We start from the raw sequence: 7,479 nt of genomic DNA on the forward strand, positions 1-7,479 counted from the left end.
CATGGATATGCTGATATTACTCAACCAATGTGATCAACGCTATTTTATCATTCACTGCAGCAGCCTTCAACCTGGTGCCATCCCAATGTTTTGGACTACAGTTCCCATCAGCCCTGGCTGGAGGGCACCAGATGGGTGAAGGTTAGATTAGGGAATAAACAAATGAAGAAGAAGAAGAGGAGTTTGGATTTGATATCCCGCCTTTCACTCCCTTTAAGGAGTCTCAAAGCGGCTAACATTCTCCTTTCCCTTCCTCCCCCACAACAAACACTCTGTGAGGTGAGTGGGGCTGAGAGACTTCAGAGAAGTGTGACTGGCCCAAGGTCACCCAGCAGCTGCATGCGGAGGAGCAGAGACGCGAACCCGGTTCCCCAGATTAGGAGACTACCGCTCTTAACCACTACACCACACTGGCTCTCAGTGCTGAACATAACCATTCTGAACATAACCATTCACTTCTCCACTATAGCAATGATTTGGCAAACTGTCTAAAGCCAGAAAGAACATCTTTATGTAGATTAAAGTTTTCTACTGCTGTTCAGGTGCCTTGAATATGAGGCTGAAAATCCCCTTTATACTCTGGGAGTGATGGGAGATGATGACACCCCTCCCCTTCCAAAGGCCTTGTTTAGAAGAAAACATGTCTATCCCCATGGGCATACCATCTCTCCCAGAGACTAAGGAGCATCTTCAGCATCATCTTTAAGGCAAATGGCAGTAACTGTATTTCCTAGAATGCTCCAAGAACCTAGAAAAAAACTGTTTGAGGAAGAAAAAAATGTTTAATGTGTGTGGGGGGGGGAGGCAATTATTGGACCACCTTGCAGAACATTTAGTGGGGTGGGGGTTGTTTTTGCTTTTTGTTTTTTAAACCCAGCACATTTATACAGAATTGGGACAGAACGGACTAAGAGGGGAACGAACATGCAAGGGAAACAGAACAGAAACGGATTGATCCATCTCAGATCTGTTTATATAGGACTACAGTACTTGACAATCAATATACGAAGAGGTCTACAGCATCACGCCAAAGGCCCATCTAATCCAGCATAAGTCCAATATATTTCCACTTTTATACGGTTATCCAATACAGTTTTATCAAAATCCACTGCTATCTTCACATTAACAGCTTAAAAAGCAATGAGTTCATTTCCCACTTACTGCATTTCAAGTTTGCCTTTGGATGCAAGATGACCTGAACAGACTGGATAACTGGGCCCAAAGGAACAAAACTAACACTTAGGCAGGAAGAATGAGTGGCACCAGTATAACATGGGGGGCACTTGGCTTGCCAGTAGTATATGTGAAAAGGATCTAGGGGTCTTAGTAAAACAAAAGCTTAACATGAGGCAACAGTGTGATGCAGCAGCAAAAAGGGCTAATGCTATTCTGGGCTGCATCAGCAGAAGTATAGTGTCCAAGGCTCTATTCTGCCTTGGTCAAACCACACCTGGAATACTGTGTCCAGTTCTGAGCACCACAGTTTAAAAAGGATATTGATAAGCTGGAATGGGTGCCAAGAAGGGCAACCAAGATGATAAAGTGTCTGGAAACCAAAACTTATGAGGAACAGTTGAAGGAGCTAGGTATGTTTAGCCTATAAAAGAGGAGACTGAGAGGAAATATGATTGCCATCTATAAATATCTTAAAGGCTGTCACATAGAAGATGGAGCAAGCTTGTTTTCACCTGCTCTGGAAGGTAAGACATGTACCAATGGGTTCAAGTTACAAGAAAGGAGATTCCAACACAACACCAGAAAGAACTTTCTGACAGTAAGAGGTATTCAACAGTAAGAGCTATTTTAGCTGTAAGCTGTCTTGAGTCCCTGTTAGGGGGGAAAGCAGGATATTAACAACAACAGCATCATTTATATATTGCACAGAGCTTAAGTATTAAGCCGTTTATTAAGTGCTTTTAAATAAATAAATAAAAGGCAGATAATAAATCTTTTACCGTCTACAGAGAAGTATAGTCCAAATTATAGCACTTCAATATTAAGCATAAAAAACACCACATGAGTGCTTAAATCTGGGCCCCAAATTCTGGCAACTTGTTGAAACCTCATTCATGACATAAATAAGCTCATTTTGGAGAAAACCCCTTTTTCATTTGACCTGCAGATGTTTAAAAGATAACTCCAACAGATAACAAAACCTTCAAATAACCTGACAACCATGATAACTGCAATTACCACACAAAAGGCAGTACTCCTGACTCCACTGTAACCAGTTATAGCAATGGGTCTTGCAGGGCAAGCCAAACTGGGGTGTCTTGAGCCATCTCATATAGCTCTTGAGGGATCCTTTTACAGCCTTCCAGATGTTGTGGACTACATCCTCCCTTCACCGTCAGCCAGCATGGCCAGTCGCCAGGGATGCTGGGAGTTGTAGTCCATAACATTAATGTCATAATGGTCTCTTGAGGATGTTACTCCTCAGCCCTGATTCCAGAAAACTGTTTAAATGGCTTACAAACCCTGTAGATTTGCACAGAATGTTTGGGAATATCCCTTTCGATCCCTATGCCTGCTTGGGGTGGGTTAAGGCGAGGAAAAACCCCAGACATTTCCTTCTGCTGTTTCCTCTGTCCATCCATTCCTTAGAACCTCCTTCCCCACCCCCAGCCAATGTGTGTTGATCCGTTAAGGCCCCCAGCAGTATGTCATAGGACTGATAATTACATTCCACACTCCCATCATGCCGTCTGCTGCTGACCTCTCACCCCTCTACTCTTTTAATCACTCCTTGGCATCACTCACTCTGACAGAGCAGCAGCACAGCCCATGTGACCTGTCAGGCAGGGGACATGACTTATAGGGCCCGGCCAGTGGACAAAGGGAAGGGAGATAGGCAGCATAAATCTCTGGGGCAAATAAAAGAGTGAAAGGGTGCCGTGCCAGAGCCTGCGCTAGCAGATTCTCGGCTTCTTGTTATTCACCCTAGAGTTATGGTGATGAGGAAGTGGCCTAGAGTGACATGCGCCGGTCCCCATCAACCTTGCACATCCTACAAAGACCTAGAAGAGCCTTAATGTCATGCCTGGTTGACAAGAGCCCCAGGGAAGAGGCTTAGCGCCAGTCGAATAACTAAAGCTGTTTTCAGCCAAAAGACCAGTGACCATAAGATGTTTCTATCAACAGGTCCAAACAGAGAGGGCCGAGGCGGACAAGAAGGTCAGGACTTTAGCTGCTAGTTTTCAGCTTCGTTTCAGCACATGAGGCTGGTTCCCTCCAAATGTTTTGGTCTGCAACTACCATCAACCCCAGCCCAGCATAAGGGATGATAAGCACTTATGGGAGCTAAATTATTTATTAAATTTATGTACCACCCTTCATCTGAAGATTTCAGGGCGGTTTACAAGATAAAAATACAGGATATAGGTGTTATGTACTGAAGTTCTCACCCTGGGCCAGCAGGGGGATACTGTAGATAGTTTTCACTCAGGTCCACATATGCAAATAAGGGATTAAAAGTGATGTTCAGTGATTAGAAACTGGTTACTGTTGCGTTCTAGTGCAAGCTCTATATAAGCAGGCTGGCTGAACCTTTCAGTTCAGTTCTGTTCTGGCCTGTGAATAAACAAGAGCTGTTTGAAGAATCGCTGTGTTGTCTGATATGTTCACCCACAACTTAAAAATAAGCACAAAATGAATAGTTAAAGCAAAAATGAAACAATAACCCAGCCTCCCACAAACACATTTAAAAGGCCGTAGAATATTAATCAGCCAAAGGCCTGGTTGAAGAGGGATGTTTTTGCCTGGGGCCTAAAGGTGTCTTCTTCTTTCTTCTTTGGTGAACACTCGGAGCCGAGTAAGATTGTCTGGGGTGTATAATGAAGGTGCCAGATGAATCTCCCTGGAGAGAGCATTCCACAAACACAGAGCCCCTGCGGAGAAGGCCCATTCTTGTGTTGCCACCCTCCGGACCTCTTGTGGCTGAGGCACACAAGGAAGAGCCTCAGATGATGATTACAGAATTCAGGTCAGTTTATATGGGAAGTGGTCATCCTTGAGGTATCGTAGTCCTGAGCTGTTTAAGGCTTTATAGGTCAAAACCAGCACTTTGAATTGGACCTGGAAACTAACTGGCAGCCAGGGCAGTCGGGCCAAGATTGGTGTGATATGTTCAAACTGCCTTGCCCTTTTGAGCAACCTGGCCGCCAAATTCTGCAAGAAGTGAAGTTTCCAAACTGTCTACAAAGGCAGCTTTACATATAACTATAGTCCAAAACATCTGGGAAAAGGCTGGAGAAAATAACCCATCCGCTCTCTCACTTAATGCTGTGTACAGACTTCTGAAACTGAGTTCTCTCTGAGCCCATAAAGGCAACTAAACTGCTCTGGAATGAATTCTCCTGCCTCTTGCACACCTGAACCATCATCCAAAGTGATAGGAAGGATTTTGTTACAGTTCAAGTGCAGATGTGTGGTAAAATGACTGTACTGTACTTGGCTCTCAGTTGCACTTTTTAGTCATAAATTGTCTACTCTCAAAGTACTAAATTATTAAGAATTTCAAAGTTTAGTAGACTGGCGAAGCTTTGTGAACTAGTTTCAAAGTCAGACTGAAGCAATTTGCCAGTCCTTACATGACTGGCAAATTTGTACTGGGTACAAATTTGAATCAAACCACAAACCTGTACCCACGGTGCCAAAATAGAGACCGTACCTATTTCATAATGATATTTTAATCTACTGCTTTTGCTAGGTGCTCAGAGTGCTTCACAATTATTGCCTTTCCAACAAACCTGTAAGATAAACAGCATTATTACAGATGTATTAAAAATGGAGCATTGGCCTGGTACTTGACATCCACATTGGCTTTGCCTGATGCTTCCCATTGAGTTCATATCTGAGCTGAGATTTGAACTGGAAACCAGATCATCACTCAGGCTCCTAATCATTGGACTTTACTATTTTCATAAAGCTTTATACATACCGCTGATATTTAGGCAGGATTAGATATTCAGGAAACTATAATGGCTGGAAACCATGAAGATACGGGCCAAACTACAAGGGGAAACTTTTCATGTAATAAGAAGCCTCAAGCAGATCCACAGAATGGGGAAGACAGGCAGCAAATTCTACAGCAGCCGTGCAAAACACAGATTCCCCCGAACTTCACAATTGGAATGACAAGTGTGCATCTCAGTGAACTGAATACAGTACTGGCTAAGTCATCAGTCATGTCCCTCTACCATGCTACATAGTTATAGAATCATAGAGTTGGAAGGGATCCCCAAGGCAGCGGCGTAGCATGGGCAGGCCACAGGGGCGATTGCCCCAGGTGCAGAATGGTTAAGGGCACAAAATTTCAATAACCAGTGCTGCCTCAATACAGCGGCATGCCTCCGTTGCTGGGCTCCATTGAAAATGGCTACTCCATACGAACCAGGAAATGACCTCTCTAGACAATGGAACAACTCTTATTTTCTTACCTCTGCAGCTGCGATCTCTTGGGTGATATGAGCGCCGTACTCCATCCGTTTCCCTCACACCCACCCCTCTGCGTGGCCCTGGGCTCTGGCAACCCACGCTACACCACTGCTCCTAACAACTCTGTCCCTTTAACAAGCTGCATCTCTCAGGCACACCTATTTTGCTTCACAGCTAGAAGAGTCTCTGGGAGTCTGGAAGGGCCTCTTGCAACTCCCACCCCCCAGACTAGCAGGACCCCAGTCTTTCAGAGTAGTGTATGTAGCTCCGTGCCCTCCTCCCCACACCTGCCGTTTAACAATGATGGAAGCTGCTGTCAGCACACCGCGACAGTAATAAACACTCTTCTTAATAACACAGGGTGTCCCTCTTATTAAAATGAATAGACTTCAGCGGCAGAGCCGGGCCACCTGCCTCACAGCCTGTTGGGGCCTGCAGCCCTCAAGCAGAGCAGTTTATCTGCTGTAAAATTACTAGTATAACACAGCAGCTCGTCCACTGCACCATTCTTTCCCATGGCACTGCACTTTCTTGGCAGAAGAAACAGGTTGCCTTATAAATGGCAGGCAGGCAGGCATGTCCATGCACCAAGGTGAAGGGGCAAACAGCAGGTGAGCACATGAGGGAAATAAGCTGTGAGCACACAAAACATGAATCGTTTAGGAAACGTGCTGTTGCTCAGAGCTGCTTTGCATGCCTTTAGAAAAACAATAGTGATCAAAGCCATGTGCAACGCTATAAAAGACAAGTTACAAAGGCACCACCAGTACCCAACTCTTCCTAAAGGAGAAACAGTGGAGCAGCAAATGTTGCGCTCGCGCATCAAGTCGGGGCGCATGGTGCCCAAGGCCAGCTAAGTTATTTTGGCAGCTGAGCAGAAAATCCCACAAGCATCTCTCCACCTCCCTCGCTGGCAGTAAAAATACAGTAATAACTAACCATTTGGTGCCCTTTCATGGCACCTAAAAATCAGTCGCCTGCCTAATGACCATGGTGAAGTTGAAGCAGATTTTTAAAAAAAACACGAAATGGGATACTTTTTTTTCACATTTCTGCTTGTCCCGCACTTTCTAGGCACAGGTCTAAGCAGTTTTACCTTAGCCCTGCTGCTTTCCCCTGGAAAACCCGTTGTTTAGCGCTAAATCAGAACAAACAGCAACCTACGAAAATCCCAATTGCCGTTTGTTCTGATTCAGCTCTAAACCACTGGTTTTCCAGGGAGAAAGCAGCAGAGCAAATGGAGGTGTGGAGAAGCCCTATGGCAGCGGCGGAGTATATGCCCACGCTGCCCGGGGTGGGTGCAGGGGCGTGCCCCCAAGGGGGGCGGGGCATGGAGGATGCCCTCCCAGGCACCACTGTTCAGGGTAGGAGAGGGGTGGAGAACCTTCTGCCCACTCTCCTTCTGCTCTCTGACACCAGGTCAGGCTTGTCTCTGCAGCGGAGCTGCTACAGTCGGGCCATGGCCAAGGATAGCGGGCAGCAGCTTTGCTGCTCCCTCTCCCCCTGCTCTCCACTATCGGGTCAGGCCTGACCTGACAGCGGAGGCAGAGCTACTGCAGCTCGGTGTGCCTCGCTGCAGCTAAGGTGGGATGCTCTCCGCTGCCAGGTCAGACCCACTCACCTGCTCTCCTCTGCTGGGTCAGGTCTGACCCAGGGGCAGAACTGCACCAGGCACAAGCAGCGCAGCCAAGGTCCAGCTCTTTCTGGTGCAGAGCCAGGCTCCGATGAAGGAGCCTGCTATGGGGGTGCCTGTTTGCGCCCCCTCTCAAAATTGTGCCTGGGGTCACAGCACCCACCATGCTACGCCTCTGCTCTATGACAGCTGTTGAAAAAAGTGGCATGGTTTTAGGTGTGGCTGAGAAGGATTGGAATGGCATCCTAATGAAATGATGGGACCCTCATACCTACGGGACCGTCTCTCCTGGTATGCCCCGCGGAGGACCTTAAGGTCCATAAATAGCAACACCCTAGAGGTCCTGGGCCTAAGGAAGTTAGATTAGCCTCAACCAGAGCCAGGGCCTTTTCAACTCTGGCTCCGGCCTG

Source organism: Podarcis melisellensis (assembly GCF_964234715.1).
Source record: "Podarcis melisellensis genome assembly, chromosome: 1".
NCBI classification, from domain to species: Eukaryota; Metazoa; Chordata; class Lepidosauria; order Squamata; family Lacertidae; genus Podarcis; species Podarcis melisellensis.